Source organism: Pinus tabuliformis, chromosome 7 (assembly GCF_031772625.1).
Source record: "Pinus tabuliformis cultivar Carrire ecotype Pingquan chromosome 7, CPIR1, whole genome shotgun sequence".
Classification (NCBI taxonomy): domain Eukaryota; kingdom Viridiplantae; phylum Streptophyta; class Pinopsida; order Pinales; family Pinaceae; genus Pinus; species Pinus tabuliformis.
Window position 1 is genome coordinate 1,393,598,201 of NC_142293.1, and position 19,369 is coordinate 1,393,617,569.

A 19,369-nucleotide genomic window follows, 5' to 3' on the forward strand; every position below is an offset into this window, starting at 1 on the left:
GGACGAGTTAACAGAACCAATAATACCGTCAACAGTTGGTGTTGGCGGGGCTTTGGATGTTCCTGGTCTCGGGGCATCAGGAAAATAATCATACAATGTACCAGACTGAGAATAAACCAAGTCAAGGTACTGAGCACGCGCAATAGCTTGCTCTTCAGTGACACACGCCCCCATGGCAATGTCCCGAGCTATTGGAGGAACGAACGAAGTCGTAAACCAATTGGTAAGAAGTTGGTCGGGAATCCAAAATTTGATCATACGTCTACGCCGTCTCCATTCATGGATATGATCAGAGATATGCGTAGCCGTTGTCTGTGTTAAGGATGTCAGGAGGTGTGTACCTATTTCATATCGAATGGGCAACTGAAAATGAGTGAGGAATGCCATAGCCAACGAGTTGAAATCCTGAAAGGATCCGTGAGTGAGCTCAATATACCACTTAGCTGCAGAGCCAGTGCGAGTCCTTTGAAAAAGGCGAAGCCGAATCGAATCATCAAGCCACGAATTGGATGAACACCATAAGTGATAGGTCATGACATGAGCTTGTGGATCTTCATTAGCTTTACCATCGAATTTTGGACAGTCACCGGGAATTTTCGTTGGAACCGGAGGCCAATACGGATTATGGAGAATAGGATCATTGGTTAGTTTGGACACATTCGGTAATTCTAAAGTCGCTAAGAAAGGTAACTGAGGATTGAAGGACATCTGGGGCTGCTAGTAGGATGGAGCACCAGGGTTCCAACCCAGTGGTGGTTGCCCCCATGGGCTTGGTCCAGACGGATTTGGCCCCATAGGGTTTTGTCCGTAGGGATTTTGGTTCTGCCCCCCAGCGTTCCATGGATTACCAAACTGTCCTGCAGGAGCACCATACGGTTGCGGATAATTCTGATAAGGATTTGCCTGCAGTTGTTGATAATTTTGATATGGGGCAAACGAAGGTTGCCCTTGAGGTTGCTGGTAACCATACGGTGGCTGGACTCCAAACTGAGTTTGATAGACTAGTTGGGATTGAATTCCAACTTGCATTTGAAGACCGGGCGGGGCCTGGGGTCCAGCCTGGGGCAAAAAACCAGGTTGAGCGGCGCCAGAAGGATGTCCTGTAGGTTGGGCTATCTGGCTGGAAGGATGACCTTGTTGATATTGAGGTTGGCCCACCTGCCCAGAAGGTTGTTCTTGCTGGGGGTGGAGTTGTTGTAGCACAACTGAGGGTTGTCCTAACGGACAGATGGCCGAGTGGGCTGGGCAGTTGGTTGGCTTGATTGGATTTGAGGTTGGCCGACTTGCCCAGAGGGTTGACTATACTGGACGATGGGCTGACCATATGGTTGACCAGCTTGTCCAAATGTTGAACCATACTAGACATTAGGTTGGTTTGGGTGAACATACGATTGACCAATTTGTCCAGTAGGATAACCTTGCTGGATACCAGGTTGGCCTTGTTGAATAAAAGATTGACCTGAGTTACCAGAAGGTTGAGCATAAGAGGTGAAAGATGGACCACCAGAGGTGAAAGGTTGTCCCTAGAAGGGTTGTCCTTGTTGGTCTTGATGAGGTGGTCTTTGGGATTGCGCAGACGATACTTGGCCACCATGATAAGAGGTGGGGCCCCAATCAATTGACAACGGAACTGAAATCTCAACAGTCGGTTGAGACGACAAAGGCCTACCAAGATGTGGTAAATACTGATCGTATGGCCCCTCTGCTGGGACGTTTGACGTAGGATCAAAGACTCCGAATATAGAGGCTGAAGGATGACTTAAAATAGGAGTCGAAGAAGCTACACATACCGTTGGAATGGTTGGGATTGAGGTAACAGACGTACTGCGACTTTGTGGAGTAAAAGGCTCCGTGGTGGGAAAAGCGAGTTGTGACCAAATAGAACTCGTGAAGGGAGTTCCAGAGGACATAACATCCTTTATTGCTTTATAGCCTGGAGGTAGTCTCCCAGTAGTAGGGGTGCTACTAACAAGTATAGGTTCCGTTGCGGTGGGAATTTCACCGCTCGTCGCAACGGATTCTTCAGTCGAAGTAGGGGATACGTCCTCCATGTCGGAAGAAAAAAGTGGGGCTGAAACACGAGGGGAAGTGTATTCCCAAAAAGGGATACCGTCCTCAGAAGGTTCCCAAACGGGGTTCCAATGAAACTCGTAAGTCTCGTCGCCTGGAGCACGAGAATTAATCGGTTGTATACTCGGAATAACAGGAAGAGTTTCACTCACAACCGGTATCTCGACAAAGGAAGAAGACGAAATTGGTAATTCCACCAGGATGAAAACTTCACAAAATCCTAGGGAATCTAACGAGACAGGACCCTACTCAAACTAACGCAAACAAGATCTAACCGGGTAAATGTGAATCGTGGCCGAATAAATTTTAAGACAAAGGAACTGAACTTGACCTTTTCATGTTTTAAGAGTCGAGAAAAGGACAAAAAGATGACTCTAGTCTCCTTCGAATATTTAGTGAGCCCGAAGTGACAAATGCTCAGGTGAACCTTTTCTTTTAGGGAGTCCGAAAAGGGTCAAAAGTGACTACTCTGGAGAACTAGGCAAAAGGTTTACCAAACAATCCGTAAAACTGCTTATACACCTTGGCAATCAGATGAAAACCAAGGACTTCCCGTACGGCAGTCAATCTTCCCGAATGCTGTGTTCAGTGCATTACGGCTTGTAAGGCGGCAGACACGGCTTCCTGTGGATAAAGGATGATAACCTAGTGGGGTCTCCACATATACTCGACGGTACGTGGGAGCACAAATCTGTGCTAGACCACTATCGAGTCACAAAAGGAGGAATCACCCAACCATAATGTGAAACAACAGTGACTAGGTTTAACGACGCCAGAACACATCTCTAGCCTAGACCTCTAGAATGTATGCGTTAAGTTCCAATGCATTTTTTAGATTCATTCAGTTCATTTTACAGTTGATCTTTGATTAGGTTTCAGTTTTTAGGTCCTACCGTATGTGATCTCTCACAATTTCCTAAATGCAAGCTATATGTCAAAATGTATCATTCCATTCGATGAAGGCTAACTACAGAAGAGTTGAGATCTTTCAAACAAACAAAATGATCATCAAACAATCAACAAAGATTCTAATGCAGCTAATGGCAATAAACGAAAATTTTTCTTTTTCTTTTTTTTTAAAAGTGACTAATTGCTAATAACAGTGAATAATGCTAACTTCCATTAACTAATGCAATGCAAAAGGATCGTTTGTTTTTTTTTTAAATGGCATAATGCACTTAAACAAATTTTGAGAGATGATAACAAAGAGTAAACAGACAAACTTCACTCAATGAAAATAGAATCAAGTCTGAAACACCAAGACAATCTGTCAAGCCAAGAAGAATCACAAAGACCTCAATGAGCTATGTGATCTAAGCCCAAACGAAGCCAAGCAAAATCCAAATGAACAAGAGGTAGATTGCTCGAAGCACACACTAAAAGGTTTTGACAACCACTAGACAAGTGCAAAAACAGCCAAGAAGTCGACTGGACAATCAAAGAACCAAAAACTCCCATGGAAGGCTCGATGTACAAAGCCACTAGATGCTCTAGGGCTGGGACATGAGATCGATGGAAAGAGGCAAACACCCGAAGGATGAAGGTCAAAAACCAGTCAAACAGAGCTCTGACACACTCCAGTAGCTGAAAAAGATGTGAAAAGACAGAAATCCGAGTTCAGAAGGCTTCCAAACAAGCAAACTGGCAAAGTTCACAGGATTGGCACGACTGTCAGTCTGTAACTCGCGCTATTAAGGGATTAGCGCGAGTTGCTTTCGTGAAACCTGCGGCCACTGGCGCGACTGTCAGGTAAAAAATCGTGCTAATAAAGTTTGCTGGCTTAAAAATAAATCAAGCAGTCCAGGGTCTGATCGACAGTATCCAAACAGACCAAGCAGCAAGAAACAACTTAAAAATCCAACCCATAAAGCTTATCTAAGCAAGCAAACAGGAGAAAACCAAAGTGCAAGACAAACTCCAAGCTGTTCGGTTCATAAACCAAACCGGAGGTTGACTGAAGTGGCGTTGATCTACTTCGCTAATGCAGAGCAATAGCGTTTTGAAGGCTACCTAGCCATACTTCAGGCTCCGTCCAAAGTTTACAGATCAAACAACAAATAGCTTCCCCAGTGGAGTCGCCAAATTGTTGGAGAGGTAAATCCCCTATGCGGACAGAGGCGATCCCACTAGCCCAAAATGGGTCTAGCAACAATCAAACAATACTCTCATGCAGGTTCCTAATTGCAAATTAAAGGTGGATTACGAGAACCTACTTGGATTCCAACGCTAGTGTTGTAGGAGAGTTGACGCTCCTGTTCCTTTGCTCTGGCCGGTCACGATCCTCACGATCTCCGTGAATGGACACTTGCACATGCAAAGAAAAATACGAATACAAGCATAAAATCCAATAGATGCAATTATGTATTGGTCAGAAAAGATATAATTCAATCATCATTATAATGAACAGCAAGAATGGAACCATAATGATAGTCATCTATTATTGATAATCAACAAAGGAGTATACAACCGAAGTTCTGACGTCAAATCCTCCTTTGGCTGGGTGATCAGCTACACATGTCTTGCAAAGCTTGTCGGGATCAGGAACAAGCCTCTCTCTCTCTCTGACTATGAATGCAAAGAAGACTCAACAACAATCTCTCAGACTTCTGACAGTATCATTCTCCCTATACTCAAAACTAGCTTGTCAAATGCACCAGAACAAGCTTTTATAGATGGAGGAGGAGGAAGAGATACAATGAATCCAGACATTCATGGGATAAGCATTATCCTCGAAAAGCTATTGTGGATGATGATTCTTGACATCCATGAGATTGACATTATCCCTGAAAAGCCACATGAGTCGAAAGGAAAAAACTCTGGGGCGTGCGTTTGTGAACAAACTTTTCCAAACTTGGTTGGCGCGGGTAAGACTCTGAGACAGAGCGCCAATGAGCGCGCCCTCTTTGGAGAATTTCCTTCATTGGAGCGGGTGATAAACTGTGGATCCGAGCTAATGGAAAAAGGGGACTTTTTAAGGATATTTTGCATGAGATGTCTTCAAGGCATATGAAGTCCATACTTAGGGGAACATAATGCAAGTGTTTTCAAGTTATGTCACTGCTCACAAGTCCCGGAATGAGTCCTCCAAAGTGCGGGAAAGGGGTAACAGGGACGGTGACCAATGGCAACAAATTACTGTGTAACAATGGGATAACGATTTTTGATTTTTATCTTATTTAGTGCTCGCTAGTCAATGCACATTCTCCACGAGCCATCTTTCTTTCTCACCAAAACGATTGGTGACCCACATAGTGATGTGCTAGGCCTAATGAACCCCTTCTTGAGCAACTCTTGCACCAACTTCTTGATTTCAGTATTCTCTAAAGCAGACAACTTGTACATTCCAATGTTAGGCAATGGAACATCTTGCTGTAAAATAATATCATGTACTATTTCCTTTTTGGGTGGCAGACCTTTAGGTTCCTGAAACAGAACATCATACTCTGAAACAATCTTTTCTATATCAGCTTGCTGCTTAGCATTACAACCCTAAAATACATTGGTTTTATCAGGTTTCTTTTCCTTTGCAACCATTAGTAAGAATTGTTTGCATGAATTTATCATTATTTTCATCTGCCCGAAATTTATGAGAGTATAATTATTCTTGAGTTTGTGAGCTCTTACAAAGTATTCGATTCCATCTTTGACAAGTAGATACTTGTTCTCAGCTCTATAGAAAATAGCTTTTCTATCATACAAGTAAGGACTTTCTAAAACAATTCCACATATATCCAAAGGAATTATGTCTAACTCAACCTCATCTACAAATGCTGACCCAAAAGAAAACTTGAGTTTGCACTGTCTAGTCACTTGTAGTTGTGCTTTATCATTCAACCATCCTAATGGGTATGGTTTCTTGTGAGGTGTAGTTGCTAATCCAAATTTCTTTACAATTGCTTCAGAAATCAAATTTACTTGTGAGCCACTATCAAACAAAGTATCAATCTTTTGATGTTTGGAAATAACTTGAATATGGAAAAGCTCATGTCTTTTTCTCTCATGTTCTTCATCAATAATAGTTTGAGCAGAATTACTAGTAGATGCTTCAGAATTCTTACCTTTTATACCTGTGGCTGCAATGATTGTTTCATCTCCCGAGTCTGACCCCAAATCTTTCTGAATAGCTGCAACAATCTTCTTCTTCTTACCCTCAGACTTCTTAGGTCTTAGCTCTAGATGCAGAATCCAACAGTGCTCATCAACATGCCCCTCCTTTTTATAGTGAGTGCATAAAGCTTTGCTTTTCTATGCAGTGTTAGCCTTCCTTTCTTTCCACTTTTGCTTTCTTTTCTCCTTGCTCTTGCTTACAGTGGGTTGGGATGGTCCCCCAACTTCTGGATTTCCATTCTTTCCTCTAGCTTCTAGATGAGTACCTTGTACACATATCTCATCTATACTAGTGGGATTAAACATGAGGATGGTATGCCTCATGTAGTTGTGTAGACCACCAATGTACTTCAAAAGAGTCTCTGGTGAGTCTAATGAGGTCCCTAGAATCAATGTTGTCTTTCTAAATTCTTGAGTGTACCCTTGCACACTTTGCCCTTTCAACTGCCAAAGAGTTTTCCAACTCATCATGGCTTGTTGCATGTAGGCCAATGGATAGAACTACTTCTTGATTGCAGAAACAAAGTCACTCCAAACAGAAATAGTCTTCCCATGTCTTTTCATGCCAGCTTGGGTTTTGCCTTCCCACCAAACCAAGGCAGTGCCTCCTAGGCGTACGCTTGCCAACTGAATTTTTCTCTTGTCTGAGTCGATGCTTTGCACTCTGCAATACACATCAATTTGTCTAATCCAATTGTCCAACTTTTCATCATTTAGCTCTCCATCATAGATAGGCAAGTCAAATTTAACATCTGGCTTGATCAAAGATGCTTTCTTATTATGCACAGGGCTATTAGGAGGTGTGAGAAAGCTTTCCTCTTTCCATTTTCCTTTTGAGTATTTGTGGGAATGAGACTCATCTTCTTCTTTATCTTGTTTAGAACCTGATGAATCTTCATCCTTATGCTTTCTAAAGTCCCTATACATTTCTTCTACCATAAACTTTATAGCTAAGAAAATCTATATCAATTGAGGGTCTAGCCCCATAGAACCTTCCTCTGACATTGTCTTCCAAGGATAGACTCTCCCAATTTCAGGATTAGTTTCGACCAACTCTCATTCTCCTAATTTGAGCTTTGATTTAGTGAGCATTCAACAACTAAACCAACATAAGCTTGTTTAACCTTACAGCCTAGACCTCTAATACCACTTGATCTGATAATCACCCTATGAGTGACCTCAGTTAAATATTTATTAAATGAAGGTATTATAGACTCATATGTTGGTGTGTGTGTCTACGTTATTTAAGAAACGGATCGATCAGATTGAAACTACAAAGATACTAGAAATGGAAAATAGCAGAGAAACACAGTAAGCAAATACAAGAACACAAGAATTTAATAAGGAGTTCACCCTATTCTCTAGGGCTACATCTTCGGTCTAGATCTTAATGGTGGCCTTCTTTTATTGTGTCTTGAAGCAGAGAATTACAATGAAGGAGCTCGATGTGAGTCTCCTGAAATGGAATTTGCTTGGTAGGGTGGTTCTTGGATGCCCCAAGCCTCTAGAGTACATAGACTCTTTTCCTTACCAGCTTTGTGACCTTTTGTTCTATAATGGAGAGAGCCCAATGTGGTGCTCAGTCTCGACAGATCCTCTCTGGGTTGGCTTGAATCCGTCAAGCTCTCCGGTGCTTGATGCTGCCTCCGGTCAACTCAGCCCTCTGTCTTCCGTTCTGCTGTTGCTTCATTGTCTTTCTTTTCTCTATTCTTCCTTTCTTTGTTCCGTCCTCCTCACGAGGTTCTGGTGTCTTTCTGATTTTCCTGTGCATGGATTTAAGGCCACTCGTACCCATGGCTATTCGATTCCTCTTCCACTTCCCGTCAGATCACCTGCTATAGCTTTGCTTGGAGTTCCCTGTTCGGCGTCATCATTAGGCTCACAGGGAGTGGCCACATGTCCTCCTGTAGTTGTACCAATTCGCTTCGTTGGTTCAGTTTTTCTGTTATGTCATGGAATGAGTCTTCTGCCACCTTAGCAGTCAAATCGGACATCAAATATTTACAAACTGTGGCTTAATCCCTCGTTGATTTCACTTTCCCATCAGGCGCAATCTCAGCCGTTAGATCTGGGGCCTCTAGATCTGACGCCATATGCACATTTCGCACAGTTGACTTGCTCGACTGTTAGCACGTGATCAACGATGATTTTCTCTCTCCTCCACTTGCCACGTGTCAACTGCTGAGTGGGATCGCTCCATTTTCGCCAATTCTGCTTACTATTTGAGGGTGCCCCCGATCAATATCACCGGTTTTCGGAGCATGGGTCCGCCTTGTCCTTTAGCCTTTTGTCCAGGGTTTTCTTGGCTCCCACGCGACTAAGCACTCGAGGCTTCTCCATTTTGAGGTTTTTCACCCAGCAATGCGCGATTAGCGCTACATCAAAAACTGCTTCTGTTTCCTGATCCAGGCCTCCCAGGGGCTAATTTTTCCTCCCGTGTAGTCTCCATGGGCCTCGGTCAGCGTGCTCTGATCGAGGTCCTCATCGTTCCACGCTAGCTACCATTGCCACTGGTTTAGAGGTGTTCTTGATCGCTGTTTTAAATCCTTTGAAGTCTATCCCAACCTGGTACAGCCATGGCTCTGTTTAATCATTCTTTATGGATCCAATTTGGATCACCTTTAAAGACCGCAATCTGCGATTAAGGAGGTAAAGTGTGCAAAATAATTATGTTTTAAAAAATAAGAACAAACAAGTTGACAGGTTATTAAATGTTTAGCGGCCGGAGGGAGCATAATCATTCTCCACGTTATGGGTAGTTATAATTGAATATCTCATAAAAACCTTTCTCCCAATCCAAGGTCATTTCACATAGGATTTCAGTCTTAATTACTTGATATCATTTGTGTTGATATATCTTGTCTGTTTCAGGCAAGTGACAAAAGACATATCCTTAAGAAAGGTGATGCAAAAGAAAACTAAGAAGACCATTGTTGAGACAAAGGATATAGAGATGGCTCCTATCTTTGCTGATACAGTCTGGGATACCGCTGGAGGCACAACAACTTGGGAAGTAATTTACAATAGACTGGAGAACGAGCATCCTAAAATAACTGTTATGAGAGCAACAGTTGGGTTGACAAAGCCTTCAGGACCTTAATGCAGGGATTCCTCCTGTTCTTTCCTTCATAGGATAGGAGCAAGAGCCAAAATCCTTCCCTACACAGACATGATCAGATGGGTGGTCAAAAACCTTATCATTGAAGATAGGCAGTTCAAGAATTCAAGGATGGAGCTCGTAGGATCGTTCAAGGCAGAAGACTTGAAGGCCATGTATCACATACCTGACCCGCAAGAAATCTATGATAGCACATTTATAGCTAACTTTGGAAAGAATAATCCATACCCCTTCAAGTTAATTCAGACTTGGAGAATGTTAGACAACAAATTCAAGTATGAAAAATCGGGTATGTATGCAATAGCCTCTTTGGCGAACCCCTACAATTATGCAGCAGGAATGTTATGTAGACTGTATGGACTGTGAAATAACACTAAGTTTTCAATAGAATGGATTCCCTTGATCGATGCTTGTGTTAATTCCTATATCATGGATTGGCCTTCTATCCTATTTGAAAACTTAGCCACCTCCATTACTGAATATTGACAAAAGAAAGCCTCCTCTTCAGATAACCTCCCTCCCTTCTATTTCTGTGCTTATATTATGGATGTTATCAGTTTTTGCACGAAATTTCCAACCATGGTTTGGAAATGGACCATACAAGATCCTTACCCAATCCATCTCAGTCATAAACAAATATGGGAATTGCTTTACATATCTCACTTCTACAAGATATTTCATTCTATCATGTTGCCCCTACACCAAATGATTTTCAATAAGAAAACCCCGAGGTTTTCCCAAGAAGCTGCATCAGACCTGCTTGTTGTAGGCAAGTATTTCATTGAGGAATGGTTCACCTACATTAGGGTTTTTGGTAGCACTACTGATCCACACGTTGTTCTCTTATCTGTTTCTGATAAGCTATTAGAAAGGGATATTGCCTACTAGACTGTGGGAAAAGGCCTAACTAAAGTTCTTAAAGATGGCAAGAAGTCATTATGGATTACTTTCCCTATAAAATGTAGCTCTTTTACTTTAGCTAATTTTTTTCATGTTACTAAGGAATCAACACAAATGGAAGCCCTCAGGCTTCATACATTGCCTACAAGGAAATTCGATCCAAACAAAGTAGCATACAATGTCATTACAGTACTAAAGCTCAAGGCATACAATCACGGAGATAATTACTTTGAGGATTTGTTACAGTCAGTCGTTTCTTTCGAGCAAGCACTTGAATGGGAAAAGGATAACCTGAAACCCAAAGATTTTCAGAGATTTAAGGAATTCATGAATGAGAGGCTTCAGGTCATTCCAATGCATCTATTAAAGCTTGAGGATAAACATACCCCAAGTAACATTGTCGATAACGCAACCCCTAGTTCTCAAAAGGACTCTCAGGTAAACACTAAGAATACAATAGACACAGGGAAAGTCCATGATGCAGAAAATATGGCCGAGTTCAATAAGAAGCTAGCCAAAAAGCAAGTAATGGAAACTCCGACCACAGAGACAAGTTCATAAGCCCAAGGCACTAGTTTGGAGCAGGAATGTGATCAATTCAATCAGGAATTGCAAGACACCCCCAAAGCTCTAAATACTCAAGAAATAGAGGAATTCAAGACTCCTCTAAAAATTCATCAAGATATAGAGCCCAAGTTTGTCGGTTTACACCTATGGATCAAGAAGCAACACCATCCCAGCATGCTGAAATCATCCCTTCTCCGCCCACATCAGAAATTATTTTGAAAGTGACAGAGATACCTCCACTTGATGTATTCAATAGCCCTCTCCACAAGGTTGTAGTCCGCAGGAAAAGGAAAAGGAGAAGGGTAGATGCACCCGAATTCTCACCTGGAGATGAGTGAATGGATGTTGTATCGAAGGACATGCCTTTCAATCTGGCCAAAAACTTGACTAGACTGTCATAGTTCACAAGAGAATACGCATTTGCCATTATGGATAAGGCTACTGAGGTGTCTACTCTGCTAAAGGAATGGGAGGAAAGAATTGCGAAACTCGAACAAGAGCTCAAGATAGAAAAAGCAAGGGCAAACAAGTAGGTAGCCGAGCAGCTCACACAATTGTAGTAGGACATGGAAGTCTTGAAAATAAGCCATGAAGCCGACTTATCGACCAAAAACATGCAGCTCTAGGAATTACAACAATCCTTGGACAGGTACAAGGATGTTCCTACTGCTGAGGAATTCATCAAAGAGGCTCTAGAACTAAATTCTCTTCTAGTCAAGCATCAAGAGTATTTCTACCAGAAGCTGTCACACATCACTCCATACCTGATTACCAGTGACCTGCTCACAGATAGAGCCATTGGCCGAAGAATGGAGTTTAATGATTTAAACACTAAAAGCTCTGAATTCATTGAACGACAGGTATCAGAAGATGGAAAGAAGGCCAATCTACCCGAGATTGAGGAAACTCACAAAGACATCGTCTTCACTGATTGGGATGCTAGGCTAAAACAGGCCGAGCTGGCAGTCACAAGGGAAACTGGAGTATCAAAGAACATCATTAAGGTAGTAAATCATACCCTGTTCACTACCAAGGTCATGAAGGAGGATAATTCGAAAGAAATTCCTGACTTAACTGCTCTGAGTAAAGGCTGGCAAGAAAAAGCAGGGAAAAAAGGAGATGCAATTAAGAAATTGACTACGACCAATTGGGAGTCATATTGGAAATATCTAGTCAAGCCACATAGCCAGATCATGACCCTAAACTATTCCCTCCATGTGTCTCAAAGGATGTTGCCACCTCTTGTCGATGAAATCTTTACAAGACAACAAAAATCTCATTCCAGGCCACCTCTTCAAATTCAATAGATGATCGATATTTGTGATTTAAAGGACAAGATCGCAGACAACTAGTCATCCTCTTAGTTTTGTTTAGTTGATCTCTATTTATTTTTATAGTTAGTTACCTATGTAGGAGGAAGTTTGTTTGAAACCTCCTCAAATTTTGTATAATCTATTTTTGCATACTTAGTTAGAATAGTATTTATACCCTTTTCATGCATTTAGAGAAGGGTCCAAAATTTTATCAAAAACATTTGTAAAGAATGCACTATTTTAAGTTTGTGAATGCTTTGGCTCTATTTTATAAACATCATGTATCAATCAACATGGAGAACAAACAGAGCATGTGAAGAGCATTCTCCACGGAAAAATGGCGGCTAAGGTTTGAAGAAGACTTGTTCTACTACTGCCATAGTACCAACTTTGGAGGAGGACAGTGCCAGAGCGACAGAGATTCACAGAAGAGGGCAGGTTCTGACCCTACAGATGAAAAACACAGGGTCCATCGGGACCCCATCATACAAACAGGTAATGATGCACAAGGAGAAAACTACAATGGACGGAGTGCAAATATTAGGTTCTGAGAAGTCAGGCAAGGAAGATCTGACCAACAAAGGAAAGCGAAACAATGAGGGCAAAGATACCTAGAAACAAAAAGAAATCATTAGAAGCAACAATGCTGCGAACAGAGACAGGATAATACCTTTCCCAGAACAGGTTTCATAAGAAAACGAGCCTGAGGATGAACGATCAAAATAGAAGGAGGATCTAAACCAAGCCAAGGTAGGACATGAAGGAATAGTGACAACAGCCAAAAAGAAATAAACCCAGGGATCGTGCAAGCCTAAAGCAACTGACACCCTATGGGTAATAAATTCTAACCAAAAACTATAGGCATACTGTGACTACATGGTAGAACATGCAGTGATCTGCAGGTTTATGGGTTTTTGGCCAACAGAACGCGCCCTGTGCATGTGGATAAAACAAAAATGGAAACCCAAGGGGGATGTAAGACTCTAGTTAGGAGCTAAAGGTTTCTTTACAGTGGTTTTTTCCAATCTGGAAGACAAGGATCGAATATTTGATGGAAGCCTGTATTTCTTTGCCTCAGCAGGTCTTTACATGAGACCATGGAAACCCAACTTTGCACCAGAACATGAAACCTTCAAATAGGTACCGGTCCGGATTTGCTTGTTCTCTCTACCGATTGACTACTGGGTACATGCAACATTTGAACAGATAGGGAACAAGTTAAGCACCTTCATGAAAGCCTTAGAAGCAACATTACAGAAAAGATATACCTCCTGTGCTACAATCTGTGTCGAAATGGATGTTTCAGGAATGCTTCATGAGGGCCTATGGTTGGAATACATAGATGAGGTGTATTTTCAAGCTATAGACTATAAGAAGATCCCATTCCACTGCAGGAAATGTCATGAACATGGAAATTTGATCAGAGAATGCCCAATGAACAAAATGACGGAGAAACCCAAGGATAATAGAGGAGATAAGAATAAGGAGGCCTTTGTTCGACCTAATGCTAGACAGAGAGCAAACAAAATACGACAGAATAAAATGAGCACCTCCTTCAGAAGCACAAACAATGCTTTTGAGGTGTTAGATTCAGAACGGATTTAAAGGACAACCCTCTGGAAAGAGAGACATTGCGAGAAAGCTAGCCCACAACCACACCAGGAACGAAAGAACCTATTTCTAAGCCATCAAACAACATCCCACAAGCTCAGGGACCAACAGAAGGATTAGAAGAAGATTCAGAGATGATAACTAGCGAAATAGGGCTAGAGGATATGGAACTAAGCGACATTCTTGAACAAGAAGGTATGGATCTACCAAACATGGTAGAAAATTGGAAAAAGAAAGGCATGGAACACATATTAGAGGAGGAGGTGAACAGAATCAACAACTTATTCATAACAAGACAATAAGCAGAACTAGATTTGCAGAGAAAGAGCTTGGGAACAACAAAAGGGCTAGGGGTAAGAGCTCAGGGACTGCATCAAACCACCACCAACTCAAAGTTCCAGAAAAAATGAGGAAGAAGGACTAACAATGAGGCATTACAAGAATTGGGTCAGATGCTCCTAAATTCAGGTAAGATGAAAGCCCTTGAGGTGTTCACACTAACCTCCTAAACTTTGTTGATTATGAAACTACTTTCATGGAATGCTAGAGGGCTAAATAGCCTAAAGAAACAACGTTTATTAAAGAAAAAAGTCCAAAAGGAACAACTAGATATAATTTTTTTGCAAGAAACTAAATGCTCTAGCAAAACAATGGTTAACATCAGTAAAAAATTGGGTAAACAAATGGACTACCTAGAAACAACAAGCAGTGGATGGGAAGGGGGCATGGCTATTCTTTGGAATCCACAGGTTATCCAGCTTATATCCTCTAAAGCTGCCAGATCTCATATATTAATAGAACTCCAAATAGTAGGAAATCCAGTCACCTATCTATGCACAAATGTCTATGGCCCTCAGAAACTAGAGGCCAAATTGCTATGGCTCAGAGCTCTATCCAACCTGCAGAAGAGATATCCTCAAGAAAAATCTATTTTCGAAGGTGATTTTAATATGATCACTTCGCTCACGGTAAAAAAGGAGGCATCAGAATGCTCAACAGGGACATTGAAGCTTTCAAAGACTTTATTAAATTAGCCAAGCTGGTAGACATCTTCCCCAAGAGTGGAGCTTTCAATTGGAGCAATAAAAGAGGGGGTGATAGGCAAATCAGCTCTAGATTGGACAGGTTCTTAGTGACAGAAACAATTCTTCTGGAAGGGATCACTGTGGATTCGGACATACTACCAAGTGGAGGTTCGGACCACTAGACCATAATTATGAATGCGGCTATCCAAGGTACTCCAAGGAACAAGCCCTTCAGATTTGAAAAGTTTTGGCTTAGTCATCCAGAGTTCACTTTGAAAATAGAACAATGGTGGAGTGAACCGTTAGGCATAATAGGAACTAAAATGTTCATTCTCCAAGCTAGACTTAAACACATCAAAACCAGACTAAAATGCTGGAATCAAGAAGTCTTTGGCAACATATTTAAAGAAGAAAGAAGCTGGAGGGGAAAATGGAACAAATTCACAAGGAATGGATCCAAGGAAATATTAACCAAGAAACTATGAATACAGAACAAAAACTCATGCAGGACTGGTAGATTAGATGCCAATAGGAGGAAACTCTATGGAAGCAAAAATCTAGAATCCAATGGCTTAAGGAAGGTGAAAAGAATACTAATTTTTTTCATAGATCTGCCATTGATCACAGAGGTGCTAATAAAATATTAAGAATAAAGGATGATCAGGGAATGTCAGTGCAAACTCATCATGAAATCTCAAACCTTCTCATAAATCATTTCAGCCAAATTGCACAAGAACCTGATATTGATAGAGAGGAAGTTATTAAGGATCTTTTGACTTCTATTCCCAAGCTCATCACAGAGGATCAAAACAAGGCTTTAAATCGAGCCATCACCTTGGAAGAAGTGGAAGAAGCAGTGAAAGATATGCCAAATGGTAAGGTGCCAGGGTCGGATGGCTTCACCATCGACTTTTACAAAGCCGGTTTGGAAATAATCAAAACAGAGGTACGGGAAGTGCCCTCTGCGGACAGAGGCGATCCCCACTAGCCCAGATCGGGTCTAGCAACAATCAAACAATGCTAACACGCAGGTTCCTAATTACAAATTAAAGGTAAATGATGAGAGCCTACTTGGATTCCAACGCTAGTGTTGTAGAAGAGTCGACACTCCCGTTCCTTTGCTCTGGCCGGTCACGATCCTCACGATCTTCATGAATGAACACCTGCACATGCAAACAATGACACAAAGACAAGCATAAAATCCAATAGATGCAATTATATACCGGTCAGAAAAGATATAACTCAAACATCATTACAATGAACAACAAGAGTGGAACCATAATGATAGTCATCTATTATTGATAAACAACAAAGAAGAATACAACCATAGTTGTGACGTCAAATCTTCCTTTGGCTGGGTGATCAGCTACATATGCCTTGCAAAGCTTGTTGGGATTGGGAAAAAACCTCTCTCTCTTTGATTATGAATGCAAAGAAGACTCTTACAACAATCTCTTAGACTTTTGAAAGTATAATTCTCCCTATGCTCGAACTAGCTTGTCAAAGGCAACAGAACAAGCTTTTATAGATGGAGGAGAAGGAGATAAGATCAATCACACCATCTATGGGATTGGGTTTATCCTCAAAAAGCTATTATGGATAGAGGAAAGGGAGATAAGATTAATCACGACATCCATGGGATTGGCATTATCCTTAAAAAGCTTCATGAGTCGAAAGGAAAAAACCTTCGCGCGTACGTTTGTTAAAAAGCTTTCCCAAACTCGGTTGGCGCGAGTATAGCTCTGAGACAGAGTGCCAACTTGCGCACCCTCTTTGGAGGATTTCCCCCATTGGCGCGAGTAATACACTGTGGATCCGCGCTAATGGAAAAAGGGAACTTTTTAAGGATATTCTGCATGAGATGTCTTCAGGGCATATGAAGTCCATACTTAGGGGAATATAATGCAAGTGTTTTCAAGTTATGTCACTTCTCACAAGTCCCGGAATGAGTCCTCCAAAGTGCGGGAGAGAGGTGACAGGGACGGTGACAAATGGTAACAAATTACTGTGTAATAGATTCCCCCTAAAGCATGAGGCCCGAGAGAGAGAGGGGTGAAATGCTTTACAAGAACACATGCAACTGAAAATGCTGCCACTGGAGAATCTGCATAGAGAGGTACAACTGATATCTCAAGTACATGATATATGTGGTATGGGCGCAGCCATCCATAACAGAGTACATAATAATCTAGATCCAAGGTATGGCCGCAGCCATCCGGTGAGGATCGATGAATAGACTCAGGCATGGTCGTAGCCATCTAGTGAATGAGTCATGTAATAATCACAATAATCCACAAAATCGCAGCCTAGATTCCAAGAGACAAAATCCGGGGTCTTGCGCTCCATCTCGACCCGAACAAAAGTACAAGTTCAAGCATGCGAATACATGAGTTGAAGTCGAACATGCATGAACATCGTCTGATTACCAGTCAATAATGAAAACTGCTGATAGACGCGAGAGGTACCACCAATAATGACAATGGCCCTCAAGGTACTATAGGTACAATCTACGGCGTGCGAATCAGTGAGCTAGCGTCGAACACCCGTAGAATCATTCGATCAGAGGCCAATGATGAAAACCTCATGTCGAACACGAAGAACCTACGATTGAGGCATGCAGGCTCCAAGGCACCGGAAGGGAGTCTCTAGATCAGCTTCCTGGATAATGAGCTGAAGTCGACAGGAAGTGACTTTGATCGAAGGTGGGCCATAGTGTTTCCCACATCATCGACACAAGACAAAGGAAGAATGTTGTGGTGAATCAGAATTATGTGAGCTATCAGAGGGAGGTTGTTATTCTGCAGAGGTCAACTTCTCTTGAACATATTGGCGGCACGACAGTGGACTTGGCAGTATTTGACAGCAATGGATCAAAGGTCATGGTGACGAGGCAATGAGCAGATGAGAGGTCAAACAGGATCACCCAAACCCATGGAGGCAAGTGAAAAACGAGATGAGATGTCCCCACCCAGACACGAATGCAAATAAAGTGCCATGTTCAAGAGCGACATACTGCCGACATGACAATAATTATGGTTCCATTTTCCCCCACCATTTCTGGTGAGTACCCCAGTTATTTTTAATAACAAGATTGACGGGGATAGCATATGCTTGTAAAGCATCATCTCGACGGACTCCAATGTCATCAAGTTTTAACGAGTCTAACAGAGCAAGAACTCGGCATCTTTTCATGTTTAGAGAGTTTGAAAAGACAGCAGAAAAGGAAACTCCAGGGGTGCCCTTTTTCGTAAAGTTGTGTCTCGCGAGCCCGAAAAAGTATAAAACAATGCTCGAAAGAACCGCCTGACCATTACGATTGAGGAGTACTTTTCATGTGTAGTGACTTCGACCTGAAAAAGTAGAAAAGTGACCGAAATCACGTCGTTTCATAACCATTAACGAGCCTGAAACGACAAGGACCCGACAATCTTTTCGTTTTTACATGGTCGGAAAAGAGTTTAAAGGCGACCGCCTCTTATTCACATTTAACGAGTCAAGAGGGATAACTCGGCAATCTTTTCATCTTTAAACGGTTGGAAAAGAGCTGAAAGTAGACCTCCATTTTTATTTTCTTTAACGAGTCAAAAAGGGAAAAAATACTCGGCAATCTTTTCATCTTTTACGAGTCAGAAAAGAGCTTAAAGGAGACTCGTCCTAGAGGAACGAGTGGTATAAAGGGTAGCAACTGGTTCCGGCAATGATGGAACTACTCAAAACAGGTAATGGTCAAGAGGCTAGCTAATAAAACCACTCAGGAAAGGATAAACAACCAAGTGAAAGCATATGATCAGCCAAAGAGATGGTGGCAATGGAATGAAACAACCAAGGCTCATCTAGCAGAATTTAGCGGATAGGCAGCAATCACAAGATGTGAATCAGGTATGGGTTCATTTTTACACAAGCTTGAACCATGGAGAACTCTGCTTGGATTCGGTTTCATGTTTACACAAGCTTGAAACAAAAAACTATGCTTGTTATATGTTCGCATGCCCCCAACATAATGACGCAAATCGAGGTACATGCCCCCCAAGCTTCATTGCATTCGACGAGGTGGATGGAATGAAGGTTCGCATTCGAGATCTTGGAAAGACTCGACTTGGAAAGGAGGAGATGTTTCATTTTTTAATGAGGTTGACCTAGGAAAAGAACTATCCTCATAACCCTTATTTCATTTTTTAATGAGGTCGCCACAAGATCAAAACTATCCTCGGACACCTAGTTTCATTTTTTAAGGAGCTTGACACAGGAAAACGAACTATGCTCCGCCAGACCTAGTTTCATTTTTTAAGGAGTTTGACATAGGAAAACGAACTATGCTCCGCCGAACTTTATTAGAATGAACAGGAAGTCGGGGCTTCCAAGAGTGCCACTCCAGGTGGAAGGGTAATATCTCGGAAGTCAGGACCCAATGTCCCCAGGACACTATGCACGATGGCGGCATCACTGGATCTAGGCACGGTATAAGTGGCCACGTAGTTGATCTGTGCTGGGGCAGATGCAACTGGTGGATGACAACCAGGAGCGGATGACAACTGCGCAGGAAGCACCCGGGGACGAACAAACGATAATTGATCTATAGTCACTATCCTTCCATCGTGTGGAAAGCAAACCACATGGAAAAATGAAGAGACCAGGGCCCCCATGGCATAAACATAGTC